The sequence below is a fragment of the Euprymna scolopes genome, chromosome 37 (genome assembly GCF_053919585.1).
Source record: "Euprymna scolopes isolate OS-2025 chromosome 37, ASM5391958v1, whole genome shotgun sequence".
NCBI classification, from domain to species: Eukaryota; Metazoa; Mollusca; class Cephalopoda; order Sepiida; family Sepiolidae; genus Euprymna; species Euprymna scolopes.
The window spans coordinates 37894995-37917684 of record NC_136518.1 but is presented as its reverse complement, the minus strand read 5'-3'; the positions used below and the strand labels follow the sequence as shown (position 1 = coordinate 37917684).

At 35.7% G+C, this 22690-nt stretch overlaps 1 pseudogene; it reads left to right on the top strand.

Annotated features, from left to right (window-relative positions):
* The first annotated feature begins 21789 nt into the window (after positions 1 to 21789).
* Positions 21790 to 21906, top strand: LOC145261327 (5S ribosomal RNA; annotated as a pseudogene).
* The last annotated feature ends 784 nt before the right edge of the window (positions 21907 to 22690 follow it).

Genomic DNA, 22690 nt, shown 5'->3' with positions numbered 1-22690 from the left:
GACTCAGTAATTGCTTCTTATACCTACCGATAGTGAAATTAAAACCATGGCGTGCAATATTCTCAGAGGTCTTCCGATCACATTACAAGAACTGAAACGCGAACCACAGGATCACTTATGTATTAGTTGTGACTAAACCGGTTGCGACAATTGGAGATTGCCCCAGACAGTTTAAAGGAAAGCTGAATTAGAGCTGTGGTAGAAAATATCCTCAAAAAGGAGACAAGCGGGAGATTAATTAGGGTATTTTATTTATGTGAACGATCTCAGGGCAATGTCAGGCAAGCCTGCCAGTTAAAAAGAAAAAGCGGTTGATCGCTGATATGAAATACATTTCCATTGTAAAAGAAGAGGTAGGTTCGAGAAAATTAAATAATATTGCTATAAAAGTGGTTGTATTGAGGTGTCTGTCTATGCTTAGGCTAAAGGGATGGACTTTTTTAATCGTCGATGGGAAGATATGGTCTGCGGAAAGTTTCCCGATTGGTATGCATGAGGGAGGTGACTTCTTGCCCAATCGGAGCGAACCAGAGTGTGACGTTGTGAGCGAGAGTTGAATAGATAAGAAACCCATGTCCTCTATGACGTGCACCACCCCTCGTTACATAAGACATTGCACATCAAGGAAAGTGATTTGAACTCAAGATTTGTAGTCTGTTTGAACTTGGGGAAAGAAATTGTCCACTGCTTGAAAGAACCCGTTCAATAGGCAAGGAATCGGTTGCTAATAACAAAACAAAAGTATTTGGATTGCAGGATTGATTATGCAGCTGCCTTGAGGCGTGTGTCACGGTTTATTGGACGGCCGTTTATGGAAAACTTCCTTTAAAATGGGGCCAGTTGCGGGCGGTGCGAGTAGTGATATGTCAGCGAACGGACAGCGATCGATGCCGTGAGAGAAATATTTCACCTCAGACAAAAACCAGACGGAGAAATATGCGGCGCGTTGATCGAGTGAATATTATGGTTAGCTATGAGGGCATTTCCCGACAGTGCGGTGAGAGACAGTGGAGAAATCCAGGCCCTCTAGGCAGATGTGTTTAAGGCAAGAATGGGCGCAGACATTCGAACGGTGTCCTTAATTGATACCTGGTGAAATTGCGTGAGTCTCTTGGCTTTTCCTTTAACACGGAGCTCGAGGATGTAGGAGAACGTCGTGAGCGATCACCAATTGACCAGGGGGCGCTGGCTTAAACCGACCAAGAAGAATCGACCACAGAGGGAAGCGGAACCGGGGGAATATTGGGTAAGGAAGTCGTTCTAACTAGGGAGGTCTGTGATCTTAAGTATGGTCAGTATAAGGAATTTTCTATGATGGATGGGTTTCATTGTCTTCTCCTACCAGTATGAGGGGCACAGGACCAAGAAGTGCCCCACAAGATTTGGAGTACACCCCATTGCGTTAAGCATGATTTATCGGAAACGTGAAAAATTTGGACACGAAACCAAGTGGTGCACAGAAGTAGGGAACAAGAAATTATAGATCAAGCGGGTCGGCTGATGGTGCTGGCTCACGCCTAACAGCCGTGGCCTTCGGAAAATGACGAAGGGTCGCTGAAAGCATCAGCGGGCACTCGGGTTTAATAGAATCAAGACCTCTGCGTAGTTGGGACTGTGATCAGTTGGGTGATATGGCCAAACGCTGTCTGAAGAGGCAATGCTGGCGCTGTGGAAAAGGAGGCCTCCGGGGACGGCGGTGTCCTCCGGCGAAACACTACCACTGCCAAGGAGAGGAAGGAATTCCACAATGCTGGCACAGGAATGCTCGTGATAGTTATAGGGGTCAAACACAAACTTGGGAAGATATCCCGGGGCCAAGCTTTGTCCAGAGAGAAGGACGAAGCGAGCAAAAATCTGCTACCTCTGAAAGGACGTTTGGGAACATACATGCCATGTGATGGTAAGTGGCGTAGAAATTACGGCTCTAGTGAATACCTGAGCCACTGTGTCTTTGATTAATTCGAGAGTATTTCATGTTATAACTGTGATTGGAGGGTCTGGGTCGTTTGCCCTATGAGGTTATCCAGACATTTGAAGACCTATGTGGCACCAGATTTGTGTGAAGAATTGATATTGAAGAATGACTGATTTATGAGCTGGGAGCGAAGATAAGTTTCAATTCGCCGACCCTGTGGTTGGGACACTAAATTGCCCCTGATGATGGGAGAGGATTCAGAAATCCCTCCCAAGCCAATGGTAACAACCAGAGAAAAGATTAACAGACAAGAAGGTAGGAGCATTGATATACCAAGTTACTCCTGATTTTGGTTGTATTAGTACGGTTACTATAAATATTGATACAGGAGGCCAACCGCCTATGAAGAGGGGACCCTACAGAACTCAGATTCTTAACGATTTAACTACCCATGGAGCATCATCGTGATGATTGTTAAAAAAAAGACAGAGGCCACAGATTATGTGTGGACTTTCGAAATCCCAAAATGCCAGATGGCCTTTGAGGCTCTGAAGGACCAATTGATTGCGAAACTATTGTTGGCGTATCCGGACTTGTGCAAGCACATAATCCCATATACAGACAGAAGCGACTAGTGCATAGAGGCAGAGATTACCCAACCGTGTCTGGAGGTGGATGGTCCAGTGTCTGGCACACGAGAGGAGGTCCCAATATATTCCCTGCCGCATAAGCTTGCTGAAACTCAGGAGAGATTGTCCGATAATAAAAAAGGAGGTATTTGCGATAGTATACGCCGTGCAACAACTTAATTACTGCATAAATGTGGCGAAGTTTGTTGTGAAAAGCGAGCAAAACTACTGAGACATTTGTTTTAAGCAGACTGGACGAATAAGTAAATCCAGTAATGAGTGTGGGAGTTATGTGGTTAGCGATGCTAAATTGAGTACTTAGAGGATAATGGAAAATACTTGCACCGACCTGATTTCCTGAGAAGTTGGAATTCGAAGCTATCCGGTTGGAGCCGGGTGTTTATGACTGGACCTTCCAGCTGGGGGTAATCAACTCCCACCTCCCACCTCCTCTCCGAGGTCATGGTAAATCTGCAGTGGGCTGAACTAATCAAGAAAGGACGGATTAAAGGCCAAGATGGAGAAAGGTCAGATCCAGAAAAACACCTTCCATCAGGGAAACCTACACTTCATCACCGGCCGAGATGGGAAAATAGGATTAAAAATGGTAGTGTCTGCAGAGTTGAGGAAAGAGATCATAAAATACACCCATGACAGAGTAGGGCGTTTGGGGATAGAGAATACCTTAGAGTTAATATTTAGACATTATTACTGGCTGGGACTGGCCAATGAGGTGGTAGAATGGATAAACTGTTGTGTGACATGTCAGGAGCAAGACGGGCCGAAAATTAATCAATGTGTGAGAACCGTCAAGGATAAGCTTTGGGATGCGAGAAGTTACCTCAATGAGATGTATGGAGGATGCGGCTGCTTGCCCAATCGGGACGAGCCAGATTATGACGTAGAGAGCGAGGGTTTGTTAAGTCGGAAACCCATGTTAGCTCCGACGTATATTACCCCTCATTACATAAGGCACTGCAGACCAAGGAAAGTGTCGTGAACTCAAGTATGAACTCGGGAGAAGATAGTGTCCATTGCTTTCCCCCGCGTGAAAACATCCATTCGATAAGCAAGGAATTGGTTGCTGAAAAGAAGATAAAAGCACCTTTCATCAATTATCGTAACTGCCAGGCAAAAAGTAAATATAATCGATATTTTTTTTTATTGTCTTTTACTATTTTCATGTGAAAAATTTAAAAAACAAAATTTTCTACTTGTGTATGTTTAATCTTTATACGAAAATCGATTTATTTAATTATGTCTTGAAAGGTAACTTCAAGAAAACAATCAAGTTGAAAGATCATTTTTTTGGAATAAACAACCAAAAGGAAGAGAATCGTATTAGCGTATTCAACAGCCGGGCTGCAGCGACAAATGAACTCTGTCTTCGTAGAGATGACTGAAACTGTGTTGTTTGATACTTGAGGATGTTCGAGCTGAACCACCTAGGACTGCACCTATAAATGTGTGGACACTACTGTCTTCGTTTTGTTGCATTGTAAGTGTGTGGGTTGGATCATCGCACAGCTTTACATAGTTCTACATAACAGACACTCTAAAATGAAGACCAGCAAATATAAAACGGTTTTCTTTGTAATGACACCCTGCCATACAGAGAGGGAGTCGGCATACCAAAAATAATAATAAAATGGATAATGATAAAATAGTTGTTAATTTCGTCTACGTACTATCTAACAGGTTGAAGGTTGTTGATTTCTTAAGATGTGTCAGTTAACGTCCAGAGACTACAAGACCTTATGCTACACTTCCAGATTATTAAAGTCAAAACTGGCCAGTCCTACCCGCAATCAAATGAGCAACCATAAGGTTTTATTAGCACTTTGAAAGAGCAAACAAGAAAACATGTAGCACAGCTACAGTAAAACGACTGCGGCAATCTGTAATGGATCACACTTAATCCTAACGCACCACCAGCAGGTTCACTAACGGAAACTATGTTCCAACAAAAGATAAGACATGTATTTGAAATATTGTTGCTAAAACAATAAATTAAAAGGACCTCTATTCTGCCTATGAAACACTATGACAGTTATGGCTCGCAAATAGCCACAAAAGAACAGAACCGCGGATAACAGTTTAAAGCATATGTTACATGAAAACAAAGTAAAGGTTACAAAGAGAAAGTGTTGGTATTCACCGAGCATGCATGACTAAAGTCCCTCTCCGGGATCGCCATGAGTTATAGCTTATATTGAGATGGATTAGTCCATTTGTAGGGTGGTTTCCCCGAATAACAATGAACCAGGAGAAAAAACGTTCGATATAATTCATAAAAACAACACGTTTTTTAGAACTGAGCACAATACAACTAATAAAAAAAAACAATATGAATAAAAATATTGTGCTTATCATTAAATGTAGTAATTTCATGCATAAAAGAGACATTCATCAATTAGTAAAGCGTCTCTTGGATAACCCCAACGATGCTCGGAACTAGAAAGAAGAGGTCATTGAGACTATATATAATACTTTCGGAATCGAACTACACAAATCAACTAGAGAACGTCATCAATCGAAAAGGAAGAGGATATTAATGGAGCTTTTAAATATGGACACAAAAAGGAAAATATACGAGTAATTGTACCGCGAATAAGACTTAGAATAAGGTGTTATGAGGATTTCTAATCATTATAAAAACTTCTCATAGAGGATTATCACAACACAACATGAGACTGCATACTTATTTCAAAATCGAAAATACTGACAACATTACTTCGTACGCTTTTCTAGTACTATATATTCTTTCTACCGAACGCTGTTATTCGTGTATTTTTCTGTGGGAGTTTCATTGGGGCAAAACAATATATATATATATATATATATATATATATATATATATATATATATATATATACTAGCATGGGTACCTAGCGTTGCCTGGGTTGACATAAAGTTCCGTTTGAAACACACCTGTATACTAATCATTTTCATCATGGCAACGTGGATACCCCAACAACAAAAATAAAAGAACGGATGAAAACCTGTAAATGTAATCGTTCCAAAAAAGAAGAAGTATGTGATACCCTCTCCACCAGATATTTCGGCAGAAGCGCTACAATGAGAAGAAACTATTCTCCGGATATTGAGCACTGGACAGACCCCTAAAAAATAATTAAAAATATATCATTATAACTTTTGTTCCAACAAAAATAGCAGCAATTGCCCGTGAGATTGCAAAAAAAAAAAAAAAAAAAAAGATTTACCATAAATTAATTCCAAAACCAATTAAATTAATTTTTTCGTCATTTTGTCTTTTCAATATCCCCCCCCCCCAAATGAATTTGTCATATTTTGGGGTTCGTTCTCTTTATAAAATTGTTACGTGAAAGTACAAAATGGTCTCATAAAACCTAATCAAGTTATTTTATGTTTTAAATGTAATCCCCCAACTACAAAAAAATGTAGTAATCATGTTTCGCCCCCCTTGATCGCCAAACTAAAAAAAACTGAGAGACATGACATGACTGATTGAACGCTTTGTGGCCAATATGTGGGTGCTCATTTGACGTCAAATTTATATAAAAAAAATATCCCCCACTGTAAAATATTTTTTTTTTCAAAATGTCTTCTTTTATATTATTTAAAAAAATTGCTTAAACGTAATAACCCCCCCCCCTGAGAGCACGTCTTTATTTTTAGTGGTTAAACGACGCTGGTTCTCGTCGTAAAAATTGACCATATTTAAATTAAGATATTAAATAAATTATAAATAAAATCTGTTTTGCAGTCAATTAAACGCACTTCCTATTGTATAATTATTATAATAAATCCTGGGCAACACCGATTAAATTTTATACACAACAAAAAAAGTATTATGGGTTTTGCTGACATAGAAAATTGGCCCTGTGTCTGAATAACTCTGCCCTCGTGGGGATGCAAGTAAATGAGGGCATTAGTTTTAATTATTTTTCTCGGTAAATATGAAGAAACACTACACCCTCGAAAATTCCTTTAAAATTACCACGTTCATATGTTTCGCGGGCGCTTTTCTTTATATTCTGTAAACTACTTGTTTCCCGGAATTAAAAGATTTTCCGAGGGTAGAAAGAACGTGCCCCCAAAAAAAATAGTGGTCACAAAGTGGGTGCTCATTTTACGTTAAATTATTATAGAAAAGTGGGGGATCACATTTCTTTTTCATATCTTGGAAACTACTCGTTTGCCATAAACACTATTTTCGTTTTCAGTGCCAACGAAAACCTAGAAAATTGGTAATTTGAAATGAATTTTCGAGGACGGAGTGATTCTTCATATTTACCCTTTGATCTTACATATAAAAAGGGTTTACTTAAGCGAAAAAATAATTTCCTCCGAATTAAAAATAAAAATAAAAATTCAGCTTAGAAGAATATTTCGAAATGAAAACAAATCCATTACAGAAAATATTTAATAACGTGCTCCTCCGTTTAAAACAACTTTTCAATTAAACTATCACAGTTATTTCCCCTTTGGTTTCTTGTTTGAAAATTAAACGATTTCAGATTTCAGATAAAATAAGTTAAATCAAATATAAATTGAAATTTAAATAAAATAAATAATAAAACAACGCTATTATGTGGAATAAGTAATATCATCGAGCTAATTATTTAAATAATTTTAATTTAATGTGCTATGCTACTGACCGTACTTCAATCAATGTAGATGTGGTTTGAAGAATGCTATATAGAGAAATTACGTATAAAATGTAATATATCCGTTAACAGAAGTATCCTATCATGAACGCTAATATTTCTTGACCAGGAGAGATGTACACACATATCGCATTTATATTTCTTTGATCGTTTGGAAGTTGTACACACACACGAACACTACTACTTTATATATATATATATATATATATATATATATATATATATATATATATTAATTACAGCAGTATATTAGATGTGCTGCCATCTGAATATGGCTTTCTTCTGACTGATATTACCGCCAGTCATAAACCAGCAAAAAACACACACAAAATGCAGCATTACCTTATCGTTATAAAGCATTCTCAGTAAAATATATTATACGCTGTTATTTTATAGTTGAAATGACATTTCGACTTTTATTGCAGCCATTTTAATCACATCCTAATATAGACCAGATTGAAGACAAAAATGAACTGTGAAAAGTATGAAGAAAAAAGCGTAATGTAGTCGTAAAGAGAAAACGGAGCAGAGGTATAAGTAGCAGAAACCCTAACCAAACATTAAGGCTGAAGAAGAAATATAAAGTAGAGAATGAACAAGAAGACGAGAAAAACGCCGGAGAAGTAGAAGATGATAAAGTAATGAAGAGGGGTGAAATAAGAATAAAAGGAAGGGGTCGATCGATAGCAGTGTTGGCTCATGACAATAAATACAAACGCAATAAACTTGGGGGGGTCGTAAAACTTGATACAAATGTGGAATACTAGTTAAAAACCCCAAATGGATATGTGTTTATACGGTCACATTATTGCGCGTTGTAATAAATATTAACTGTAATCAACGACGATGATTATTTGTAAACATAAGCGTAGTTGATAAAAGAAATAATCGTTCCAACTTAAAACCTTATATATATATATATATATATATATATATATATATATATATATATATATATATATATATATATATATAAGGTTTTGTAGTTTCAGTTTAATTTGGAAGGATGATTTCTTTTATCAACTTATGTTTACTAATAAAATGTTATTTTTTTTCAAAAATTCTTTCATATTATTTATAAAAACTGCTTAAAATTCTTTCATATTATTTATAAAAACTGCTTAAACGTAATAGGCCCCCCGAGAGCAGGTCTTTATTTTTTAGTGGTTAAACGACGCTGGTTCTCGTCGCAAATATATATATATGTATATATATATATATATATATATATATATATATATATATATATATATATATATATATATATATAGTGATCTAATGATTATAACATTATGATCCGCACATGCGAACTAAAATCACAAACTTAATTTCATCTGTAAAGTGCTTAACGAAAAGAATCGACGTTCTTGAAGGAGCTAGCATAATTATTTACTATAATAATTATTGAATACTAGCAGGACCTTTGAAATTTCTACAAGGGACTTATTCATATAAAACTATTGATGTTGGCATTTTGTAGATATTCAGCGTAAATGGGGACGCTCTAATATTTTGTAGCTATTTTGTTAAAACTGCAAAAGTATTTGTCCATGCTAGCAGGGGCACCTGGAGTAGCCAGGTCATAAAACACGATTTAATATGAAGTTTTAATTCTTGCAGATTTCGTATATATTCTTATAGAGTTAATGTTCTATCGATCTTTATATATTATGAAGTTGCGATTAAATATATATATATATATATATATATATATATATATATATATATATATATATATATATGACTTAGGTTCATCAGTTTGAATCGAAACCGAAGCTCAAACTTATTGTTTACTGCATTCACTGATATTTTTATCTGTTCGACAAAGGAAACGTTGCTAGTTTAATTCTCTTTTTCTCTGTTAGAAGATTAATGCATTTTATGCCCCGATATTTTTTTTATTTCCATTCATAACCAACTTTGATAATAAGGTTTCCACCATGCATTTATCATCTGGAATGAAGTCTTTATTTCATTACTATTGTTTTTTGTTGATGAACAATGAAAATCTGTTTTGTAACAAATGGGATTTCGTTTTTATATCCGATGAATAGTTATTTCTCATTTTATTGGTTGTTTTATTGTTGCCTGCGTAATGCCGATATCACAACTTGCGTATTCTATTGCCACAAGTGATATCAACACCAGCAACTATTCTAGTCTTAGATCTCTGTACCAATTAATGATGTATATGATAGGATTCCATTGACTTTCAATTAGGGAAAAGTTTAACTCATGATCAATTTATTATTCATGAAATCTAATACATACATTAGATTATTTCCTTTATAGAGAATGCTTCTTTGTAGAAGCAACATAAACCACGACTTTGTGACAAACATGCTTTTGTATGAAATATAAGAAAACACCGCTTCTGGCTTTCCCGCCGGGATCAAAGTGTAGTATCAGTTCTGCAGATGGTGCACATAAGTTAATTGGTTCTTGGTCAATGTAGGGAAAACCCTTCGTACTAAGACACTTACTTTTTTTGGATACTGCCAGAGTTCCCGCTTTTACTCTTGTTTTAGGAGAGCTGGTTTAACCCCACATTAAAAACGACCTTATGTCTAATTTGCTTTCGTGGGGAAGCAAATAAATACATACAAGAAACCCCACGGAATTGGAGAGAAGCATCGTCTTTACTCACAAACATCGATTGACGCTGAGTTTTATATATTGTAGTTTGTTTCGATAATGCTAATTCTTTTTTTTTTTTGTATTTATCTGCAAGACTTAGTGAAAATAAAATATCATCTGAATTAGCGAATCATCAGTTTTACTTATTTAGCAATTAATATTAACATATATTAGTAATTTATACTTGCCACCGTACCGAGGATGGTATGTTTTATATGTTAAAAATGAAAGCTCTCAAAGTGTAGACAGTGCAGATTATAACCAAATAATATCTAAACTACACTAAAGTCTGCAGAGTTTAGGCCAGTGTTAATATGGTTTATTCTATATTTGATGGGTTATAATTTTTTTTTCTCTTTAGAGAATTTAACCAATGGGTGTATATATAGAGAATATATTGCTAATCACCTGAAACGTCTCTACCAAAGAGGCTTCCAAGGCATACTTTTCAAGCTAGAGTACTCTTTCCCTAGAATGTTGGCTCTTGAAATTAAACTTTCTCACACATTCTGCCCTAACATCCCGCTGTTATAATAAGATAATAAATAAATAAATATTTCCTAATGGTGCAACATATTTCTAAGCTTATCAATAGCAGAATATGTGTTACACTTAAATTGTAGCCGCCAAATCAAATAATATATATTTTCAAAAGTGTTCATTAAGACCATGAGTTGTAAAAAGTTCTTGGTTTTTATAAGTTAATATAATACTTTTGAAAATTCTTTTGATGAAAATTTAGAGTATAGGTCGACGTGTAATGCACATAATAACATCTGTAAATAGATGGAAGATCTTGGAAAAATAGTCCAATTTATATTGTTGTTCTCATGCAAGTGCCACTTCATTGGTAGCTGCATATTTAAAAATTAAACCCCTAATTGAGTTAGGTTTACTGTCGTGGAGAGATGGCGAACGATGTTGAATATGCCAACATTCGTTTTTAACGTTGATACTACTCATACTACTGGCACGCGTCTTAACAATTACGTCGAACGGTTGGAATACTGTGACATTAAATGTGTTTCTTTGTTAGGCTTCCTCTCAAAGTCTTAATCGTTTTGTTTGATAGCTGTTAGTTTATCGACAATTGGATATGTCAGCCCTATATGAGAATCAAAACAGTCCGGGTCGCCGAATTTTCTTTATAATATTGACTTACACCGAATTAAAGGTTTGCATATTTGTCCGGAATAATATAGTAATCTTCATTAATGATAAACACATCATTATGTTATGTTGATTATTTATCGTTAGATTAATGTTTTGGCTTTATTGCAAAGATACTGACTACGAGGGGTGTGCAATAAGTAATGTCCCTGTCCTACTTACCCTTGTCTGATCTAGCTTAAATTTTCCATGTGCAATGATTTATATCTCTACGGGTTATGTGACAAATTACAGCTCTGATATCATTGTGGTTTCTGTGTTAGAGGTGTTTGAACTGAGTCAGGTGTGAAATGGAGCCTGTTGAACGTCAACTAGTGATCCGATTTTTGTATTTGAAAGGACGCACGCCAGATCAGAAGCACGGACGTGTGATTATGAAATCCTGCCCCATTCCCCCATCTCTCCTGACCTTGCACCCTCTATCTTTCACCTCTTCCCATCCATGAAGTTGTTTTTGAAAGGAAAGCGTTTCCCAGATGATGTATCTTGTATTTCGGAAGCCACGTCGTGGTTGGAGGACCAACCAGGGATGTTCTACAGAAACGGTCTCCAGAGCTGCATCAAATGATGGGAGAAATTCATAACTCTGGGTGGTTGCTATGTAGAGAAAGATTAATAACTGTCCCAATTTTGTTGCTCTACTGGGAAGTGGGCCAGGGGCATTACTTATTACACGCCCCTCCTCCTATCTTTTGTGTATGAAAATAATTTATTAGTCTTAATTCGTCGTGGATTTTATAACCGCCATTATGAAAATAACTCTCATATTTACATCTTGATCTACATGGACTAGGATTTCTTTCCGCAAACGACCGTTTATCTTACAATTGAAGTGGACATTTTGTTCTTTAGTTTGTTTTGTGTAATAACGATTGACAGGGTTTTTAATTATTTCGGGTTCTAAAACTCTGTACCTTATGATGTTTAAACATTTGCATACTTCAACTGATCTCTTCCTTGGCCATCATTTATATTTTGATGTAATGTTTGATCGCTATTTTTCTTGTTTGCCTCCCTATCGGTTACTCAGTGTATTCTATTTCTGTAATACTTTCCTTTTTATTCCTATACACCTACGATAATATAAATAGATTTTCTCAAATAAATAACAAAATACTAATAAGAATATGTATGACATTCCAGTATAATAGGGAGCAAAAATTTACAGAAAAATGAAAAGCAACGAATTAAGAATTATGGGAATTTAGGGGAGAAATAAACTTAACACTTTAGAAGTAAAAGCCAATATTTACATCAAATATATTTTCCCTGAAATACTGTTGTGGTCTGTCTTTCCTAGCAGATTTTGTAACCATTATCAAACATTCATACTGATTTATATGTTGATTAACGCATCATATATAGATAGAAAACAAGCTAGTACTCAAACACAAAAAATGTGTGTCTACTTAAGAAAACAAATAGTTATAATTCAGAGGAAAAAATATACTCAGGTAAATCTGTGTTGAGTGTCAGCTAAAATCTTTTTTTTTATGTTCCGGCTGTGTTTGTCTATTGTAGTTCACTTTTACAGACTAAAAAAGTTATCTGTACAGAAGTATCGGTCTACTCATCTCTCTACATATCTTTTCATCAATCTATCAATTTCAGTATACTATTATTTGCTATGAATAAATATGAAATTCGTTTTATCATATGTAACGTACTTGTATAACACACTTGCATAATTTTAGATTGACCAAACCAATTATAAAAATATTGGCACAAAATTACCCTGCCATTTCATTTGCAGAAAATGATAATGCCAATTAAATTAAATCACACGTGATATTAGTTGATATTCTGATTTTGCCTCTTCGTCTCAGAGCCACAAGTTGGCAACGTTCGATTGTAAGGCAGTTATTTTTTATCATAACGAACACATACAAAATTGGCTTGCTCTAATCACTCTTCTCTCAAGGCAGCAATTAATTAAATCATTTATAATTAACTCAATGACGCAAACAGAAATAAAAATCGTCTTAAAGATTCAAGAGACGCAGAAATGAAGAATAAAAACCATTCTCTGTTATATCGCATTTCTCTCGGATTTTGATTTAAAAAAAAACGAAATAATGTTGCAAAATTGCAATAATTAATTATTAAAAATCATATTGCAGAAAATTCTTTATGTATTGTTTAGTTTGGTTATAATTGTTAATAAATTAATAATAAGAAAACAATAAAGATTTAGAACATAAAAATCATTATGGGAGTATGAAAAATAAATAAATGCAAGGTTTATCATTATACCATGGCATTCAAATTCCAGATATCTACTATATGAAAAACCATAACATAATTTGGCATACTATTTATTAGATATGGGTAGTTAGTTTTCTATGATGAATATCTAATTGTATTAACGTATTTTACCCAACATATCAAAAGCCTTCGATAAGGTATGGTATAAGGGTCTACTTCACAAGATTTCCAACTACAGTAAAACTTGAAATGTTTTCTCAGTTATTAATCATTTCTCTTTGATATGCTTATAAGGGTAGTGGTTTCTAGGCAGAAATCAGAGGCCCAGGGTATTAATGCTGGAGTCCCTCAGGGGTCAATCCTGGGCCCAACTCTCTTCCTGATCTACATCAATGATCTCCCCAAATCATACTTAAATCATTCGCTGCTATGCTGATGACACGATCATCTATGGCAACACTTCAAAGGGCGTAAATGTAAGATTCTCTCTGATTCTCTCCTCTGATCTTGAGCGCGTGGTACAGTGGAGGAAGACGTGGATGGTTACTTTTAACGCATCTAAAACCAAGCCCCTATCTTTACATAATCAACGCTTTGATCCCCATCTGGCATAAATTGAAATGGATGGCTCTCATACTGGGGAGGCTCCATGTTTTGACAAGCTTCTGGATTTGACCTTTACACCTTATCTGAAATGAAACACGTACATCAAGTCTGTTGCCAAGGTCGCTAGGAAAATGGCAGGATCTTTCTACCGCTCCAGAAGATAGTTCACTTCTGATGCAATTCTCTATCTTTATAAAAGGAAAATACTCCCAGGAATTGATTACTGCCGCCACATCTGAGCTGGAGCTGCTAAAACAGCATATCCTGCCTTGACAGCGTACAAAATGGATTCGCGGCTTAGTGGGGGATACCCTTTTCCTTTCCCTGCAACCTCTCTCCCACAGAAGAGAGGTTTTGATCCTTTCTTTGTTTTATCGTTATTTCCTTGGTAAGTGCTCGTCCGAGATCCAATCTGGCGTCCGCCCTCGCCAATCCTTCACGAAAAACACCCGTCTAGCTGAAACCACTGTCAGTAATTTTCCCCACTCTCTATTTGTGCCAAATCAAAAAGTAGATTCCATGAACAAAGCTTCTTTCTTAGAAGTGCACGCCTGTGGAATTATCTCCCGTTTGCCTGTTTCTACCTGACTACAACTTGGATGTCTTCAATTCCAACATAAACAGATTTCTGATGAATCGCCCCCTTAAGTAAGACACTTTATCAAATCTTCAATACTAACTATTATTACGAAACTATCCGATTGATAACTGTACACGCAATAACCCCTATCCCCGAGTAGCTTCCGGGCCTTGATAAGTCGTGACCCCTATGTAAAAAAATAAAAAATAAAAGAGTATTATTCATAATATGATTTGCATTCACGTCAATAATATACATATAATAAAATTAATAATAAAATATATGGCCATTCAGATAAAAAGGATTTTTGAGAAATCTTATGCGTGAATTTCCGAGCAACTTAATGTTTGTGGGGGAAGCTCATAAGTCGAAATCAACCAGCTGAAGAAAATAATGAAGACGACGAGTAATTCTGCAACAATGCTATGGACCAAACCACCGGCGGTTAAAAAAAAATGTCGAAAAACTTTATACAAAGATCGCGACAATGTACATACCTTATTATTGACACAGGAATAATCACTGAGTTTCAAAGATTGCATGACTTTGCAAACAGAACTTCATTTTTCGCCGCAAAGGGAGAAAAAAAAATTAATTCTATAAATAAGTTACAAAAATTATTGTCATAATGAATTACAGAACAAAACGATTAAACAAATGCAAATATGGTAATAGCTGGAATGAACTAATCAAAACCTAAGAATTCTGTGAGGATTAAGTAAAAAAAATAAAAAAAAACTCAATAAAACATTGTATTACGCATGGAATACATGGGGCACCTAAGGACGACGGTTTCTGTTTATGAAGTGTCGGGAGTGTACCTGACGAGTATAGCGCCACTTATTTTATTTAAATACTAGCGGAGTTACCCGGCGTTTGCTGGATGTTTGTAGGTGTGGGTGTGTAAGGGGGGTAAAGTAAAGAATAAGCGAAGTGATAGCCCTGTTTAAATAATAAGAAAAACGATGTTAAACTCCAAAAATATCGGAAAAATGAAAACAGAAAAAAATTAGACAAAGCGAAATAAAACCGAAATGATGCATTATATGTTTATTTTAAAAAAATGGAAAGAATCCTTGTTTTTTTTTTAGTGTATAAATGTTGGGAAATAAATGGTAATTAAGCAACGTAAAAGTAAGTATTGTGTGTTTCACCCAATAGGAAGCATCGAGCGGAAAGGTACAGTGAAATTCTATTCCAGTTTTTGTAAGCAAGTACAAAGTACAGAAAACCGAAACCGGTGCTCATTCGTAACAGTCCCTTGTGAACGATCACGCAACGGTGTAAATGGGTGGCGGCGGAAGGAGGAGTTCATTAGAGAAAAAAGATTTTACTACTTCCATTGATCTTAACCGATTTTGGCAGTGAACTCTCAACAGAAAAAAATGTAGAAATCTACGATTAACGAGGAAGTGGAGAGGCAATATGCCTATAACACACCTCAGATATTGTGCTGCAGTTTGTTCATATTATATTTGCATGACATTTCTTGATTTTTAATCCTATTAAGGTCCGAATCTCAGGAAAAAATAAGTTCATTTTATATATAGAGAAGAGAAGAGAAGATGAAGAAGAAGAAGAAGAAGAGACAAGAAGAGATAGAAGAAGAAGAAAAACGAAGAAGAAGAGAGATAAGGACATGACGGTTGACCATTTTAACGGTCTTTTTTCATTAAAATAGTTTATATAAATAAGCATTCAATCAAATACTGTGCTATATTGAAGCGAGAGGGAGAAAACTCCCAATTAAGGTTGCCGACCTGCTTGTAGGTTATGTTATAAGGTGGATCACTTAACGTTTACATGTCCAAACACTCTTGCTTTACCATACCTCAAGGACCATACACTTGAACACCTGACCATAACGTTTCTTATTCTATTGCAGATAAGAACTTAACATTTATTAGCTCACCTTTAAAAAACCGTAAACCCCTCCAAAATCGACTATTTCCCGGAACAATACGAGAACATGTGTAACACTTAATGTGAATCCCCCCAAAAGAAAAATGAAGGTGCGTTAGTAAATAAAAACCGGCTTGTTTTCATAAAGTACTAATGGAAGGATAAACTATGGATATCAGATACAGTAAAACTCAAGGTCATAAAAATACAAGGACATACTAAGCTAAAGAATACGCTACGAAACGAACGAAAAGAGAATTACGAATAAAAATATTGACTTCAATACCAAATACCTCGATGTTTTCCTCCTCAGTAAGTATATACTTACTTCTCAGCAAAGGCTGTTCCTCTCTTTGTTAAATCTACACTACGGAAAAGAGATTATCCAAATCTGAGACTTCTTCTCTAGACGCTCCCAAGAAAGCCAATAAATTCGTGCTTAATAAAGAAGACAAGTCGATCCCACTTAAAACAAATCCAAAATTCTAGATCTTTCCACTTGGCCCTCTCCCTACCCAGACCGGCGATACGCCAACCCTTCCAAATAAAAACCGATATCCCCCTCATAAATATATTACTCATCGGAGAGTGATAGTCGACCCCCCTTTTTTTATACAACGATAGACACGGTAAAATAACAGCAACAACTGAAAACACTATGAAAACTTACCAGAGAAAGAAAGCATTATAATACTCGCATTTAAAACGATGAACAACCAAATCTTGTAAACCCAGATAACTTTCCAAACGCAAAAAAATTATTAACGATTGTTAGAGCTAGAGAGCAAATGAAAGGTGTGTGGAACATGTTGGGGGAGGCAAATACGTCTTTAAAACTAACGAGCCCTCCTGTTTTATTTAATAAAATTATGCTCTTAAAATACCTTTGTGTTTGAAGTGTCCCCGTTAGGATGCATCTTTCCCTTCACAGAACTGTTAAATTAACGTACCCCTTAGACATCGGGGGAGTTCGCCGAGATAGTCACATTACCACTGAGATGGGGCAGGATTGTTCTATCGTCGGTGTATTAAAACCTCTCACGTTTGTTTCCCATACTGTATTCAAGCAAGTATAATGCCACTCAGATTAGCTAATCTGAATGGCTGAGTGTTGAGGACCACCGCTCGTAAATTTCGAGTTGCACGTGAACTTAGTATCAGTATATGTTATTTAATGGAGACGCACTTTAATCTAAATGATTATCAGGGTGTACTATCTAGACACTTCCAACTGTATTCAACATATTTTGATGCTCGCTACGAAGGGGCATCCTGACTAGTAAACTGCACTTTGGATGCGTTATGTGACCACGTATTTGCAGAGAGAATGCAACTTATCAGGGTTTATGGGCCCAACGACTGGACTGAGCTTCTTGCCTTTTTTCGGCGGATCAAGACCATAGGAATACGTCTCGTCAGACTATACTTGTGCGAAACTTGAACGCGGTTCAGGATCCTGATTTAGATCGCGGTGTAAAGTCTTTTAGGGGTTCTACCATGTGCCGAGGTGGACGCGAATCTGTCTCGATACAACTCTCGAGTTACATTGATCGGTTCTTAATTAGGAGAGTCGACGAAGAGTTTTTAGATTGTCCAAATATTCAAATAGTTTAAACATATCATAAACTAGTAAGGCTGCAGGTAAACTTAGATAGCCCTCAACCGAGAATAGTCGTGTACTGGAAGTTCACCACCTTGTTATTCGAGTTGGTGGACTTTCAGGAACAGCTTTTACTTACCATACAGCGGGAACTGTCAGGGGCAATAGTCGGGAATAATTGTGGGGTTCAATTAAGAAACTGAGTAGGTACTTCGTTACCGATTATAGTACAAAACTCAATTATAATTCTATGGCGACAGGGGCAACAATCTGAGCTTGATTAGAGGAAACACTAGAGAGGAGGGTCAGCGATAACCTTATTACATTTACGGCCGAATTAGACATTTTGGATTACGAGGAGAGGAATGAATTCGTAGTTACGGCATAATATGTATGCGACAAACCTGGCCGTTTCACTGCGCACAGAAGAGCGTCGACGATTTACTGATAACAACAGACAAGATTTTGAATGGTGTTTAGTCCTATTTTCAGAAACGTTTCATCAAGGTGTCCGGTCTTACAATAGCGCAGTTCGACGGTTATCAATCGATTTTTTTCCGTTTAGAGGCGATTCAATCGATTAGATGCATAAGGAGTATAATAAAGGAAGAAACTCTGGTGTCTTTGACGCAGGCTAGGCTGGATGATCTCTCGGGATCGAAAGTCTACCTTACAAACAGTATTGTAGACGATCGTTAATTATCCTCTCCTTACTGGTCGTCTTGCTCAAGGAAAGGGTACATTTCTTATTACATTACCATGAATATAATTTACTTGTTTCACATGGACAAACATGTTGGAGATAGGTTAGGTACTTTTCGACTTTTTACAATGTTAAATACAACGTTAAAAATTGTGACCAAGATGTTGACTGTCTGCAACTTGTCTTGCATCGCATAACTCGCTAATAGACTTTTGCGGTTAAGGGGCAGACGATCCAAGATAATTTTCATATGGTACGCCTGGTCATTGATAAAGTTAACACTGCAACGTCGCTGATAAATTAGGATGAATCCAAGGCGATCGATAGGGTCGATTATCAATACGTAGAGGTTGTCCGTTCTTATGCCGGATCTGGTCCTCATTTTCGCTCTTGGATCTTCCTATTGTATGCAAATCCCGGTGCGATAGTGGGGTAAATGCTTGTTGATAGTCGCTTTTCAATTCGTTCAATTCAATATATCTAGATTGCTAGCTCTAACCGAAGCTTTATGTGCTTGAGTTGCCACGTCCTCTAGTTGGCGCTACTTATACTGAAACAGTGTCTTTCATTGTAAATATGTTCTGTTTGTTGTTATATTTCTTTTATTTGTCCTACTTTCCACATCATGTATATATTGCCATGTTGAATTTTAAGTAGATCATTGGGAGATTTTATTTCTCATGATAGTAACTAGTTAAGTAAATAATAAGTTAATTAGATCAAACTACCCAGCCTTGTTTGGCCTGTGCTACCTTTCATGTATTCGGGATTTACTTCGTACATAAATGTTAGGTTAATATAAATTGAATAAACACCTACGTTTGTATGTTCCGGTCAATATATTTTGTGTCTCTACTCTCGTGTTTCGTTTACATTGTAAACCCCTTTAACAGGACCATAAAATCTTGAGAGCAAAAACGTTTAAAAATGAAATAGTGACATCGTTGAAACGAGCGGCATTCTGTGCTCTGGGGTGTATATTTCTGCATAGTCATCCCTATTCTCAATGCATTTTTACCACGGATTAATTGATGCCTTAGCATGGACGTCTATAGGACACGCTGTCATGTATTTGTCGCCACTCTGAACTTGACGAATCCGATCTGTAAACGTTTAAAGGAACTAGGGAATTTGGATTGGTATATTGTTACTGAATGTGTTATAATATGCTGTATTTTGAAGAATTACAACGCTTTGACTGTTGACTAAAAATAGAAATCAGTTGTATTATGGATAATTATGTTGGCGGCGGTAAAATAAAAAAGGGATTTGTATTCATGGCGATGTAGTGATAAAGAATGGTTTGTACTTGGGTGATCACTGACAACGCACCACTGGAATTCGACTTCTCTTTTCGCTAAAACAAAACAAACTAGGCTTAATGCTACTCAATCGTATTGTATGTAATTTGATGTGACCGTTTTCACAATGTATTATCCACTTATGTTTGTTAGTATAATTTTGTAATTCAATAAGCATAACAAACTATGCTCCAAGTTTTTCCTCTAACGATACAGTATGGATACATATGTTGGGTACATTCGACCTTGATTATCAAACACAGGGAGTAATATAATGACGAATCCCTACTTGTGACGCACGTTCACGGCAAGCGATGTTATCTTCGAGTCCCATACTGTCAGAGATTATACTTAAGTTATGTATGCATAAGTACAGTCATCTTTACAATGAACTTTGTAATTATTCTGATTTATTAAAAAAATACACGGTATTACATTTGCAATGATTTTCGTATAATTTACTTTACTCAAAGTGAAAAGAATTCATTTTTAAAGCAATATATTCTTAGTAAATGATCATTATTTTCTCATCCGAATGTTCATTTTTTTGTTTTTGCCTGTTTCTGTCTAAATTCCATCTTTTATCTTAAGTCCCACTAACATTAAACGACGTTCAAATTCTCCAGTATTTAGCAGAGTCTAAATTTTAACCGCCTAAGCTGTTAAGGACTAATTTATAACTTGACGTTCTTTTGTTGAGTTCAGAGAACCCCCATTTCTAAATGTCTCCTAATCATTAATGTATTCTAAAAAAAAGAGCATATATTTCGATTTCATGTCAGGAAAACCGCTCATTCGACGTAAAAATTATATACATATCCACCTATACAATAAGTTGTATTCGATATGAGAGGCGGGATACAGAATTATATTACAACACATGGACACGGATTATTACATCGATTTTTGGACGAAAGTATAAAATGGTATATACCGAGACATAACTGAAACAAAATTTCATTTTGCAATCTCAGTTCGGCAGATTATTCTGCCTTGTCGTCTTAAATTACCAATAATAGTTAAAATATTTGAGATATTTGAATAATTTTATATAAAATGCTTTAAATTCAATTTGCAAAATGTTTTCCCACATAAATCTACGATAATTTAATCGCTTCCTTGATAGCATCACTGAATATATTAATCTGTATCTCTCTCTTTCTAAATAGGAACATTTTTCTATTACTTTAGAATTCAAAGTGGGAAAAATATTATAGAAATTTAGACACTCGTCAAGTAACAGAAAAATAATTAAAAAATATAATAAACGCAAAATTCAAAGCAATCGCACATTAAGTAAAAAAACACGCTATATATATATATATGTATGTATATATATACAGATAAATATCTATCTTTCTATCTATCTATCTATATATATATATATATATATATATATATATAAGATAAAGATAATAAATAAGAGGTAAGACAAAAAAACGATCAAGACGTCTTTCAGCCAATCCTTTTCAAGATTAACGTTGGAAACGGGGAAGAAAACATCGTTTAAAAACGTGGTCAAAAGACCATAAATTAATAGCGAGGGTAATATATATATATATATATTATTTAATGATAATTTCATATTTATTATTTCCAGGTCAATACTTTATTGAATATTATATTGTACATAATATATTTCCAGTATTTAAAAATGGTTTGAATGCTATAAGCTTGTAAGAAAACCAAAAGTCCTGGTCCCTATGGTTGTAGGTATAGACAGACAGACGAGAAAGATTTAAAAATAAACCACTTCAAGCTATGAATAAAGTGGCGCATGCGGTAAAGTAACAGAAATATATTGGCAATTTTAAATGAACATTTTGCGTGTCAACTTCTGATATATGTCTGTAAGCGTTATTCAACAAACATACATTATTCATTCAAACATATATGGTGTGATCGCGTTGATACACCGGTTCTCATCAGATCACCGGAGTTAAGCAACGTTGAGCCTGGTTAGTACTGGATGGGTTACCATTTGGGAATTCTCGGCGCTGTATGTGCTCTCTGTATAACTCTGCATTTGTGTCCAATCGTCTTGTACATACCCTTCCCTTGCTGCTGGTATTTAACAATGTCGACTCAGAAGAGGTGTGGTTGGAGATTGTACACCTCCTGCCACAAACATTTTACGTGCAGGCTCCCCTACGTTGGTATACATAGGCTGTCAAAGACTGAAGGAGCCTGTGTGTGTTTTTTATTCACCAAACCAAACAAAGATTCTAAACATGTTCATCCATTCTTGCTGTATCAGTATTATTGCCTGTTCGTTTTAGTGTTAGGTGATCAGACACAAACACATACATACTTCCAGGGTTTTATTTATGTAAATAGTGTATGAAATATATAAGAGAAATGACACGTACGTAAACTGCGTCGTATCTTAAGGACTGATTAGAATCTTTTCAAAATCTTTATTATTTATGAAGTTCTCAGCAAGTGATTGGGGCATTTCTTTTTATACAACACTTTTAAAAGCAGCCATAAATCTTCGTGAACCTTGTAACTGTAGATTCCAAAGCCAGATTACTTGAATGATGTAGATATCTTACATTTGCTCCACAAATATTGGCTTAGTATTAAACATGATTACATGATGATATCATTTCATTTTAGGCTATGAATTGCAATTCCTCTTTCATATTGATATTTGATTAGAAAAACGAGAATTTAATCACTATGTTATAATTAATATACGTACTGAAAATATCACTTAATATTAAGATTAATCCGCATGTAAGAAATATTTCGTACGGCTTTAGAAACCGCGTAATCGTAAATGATGTA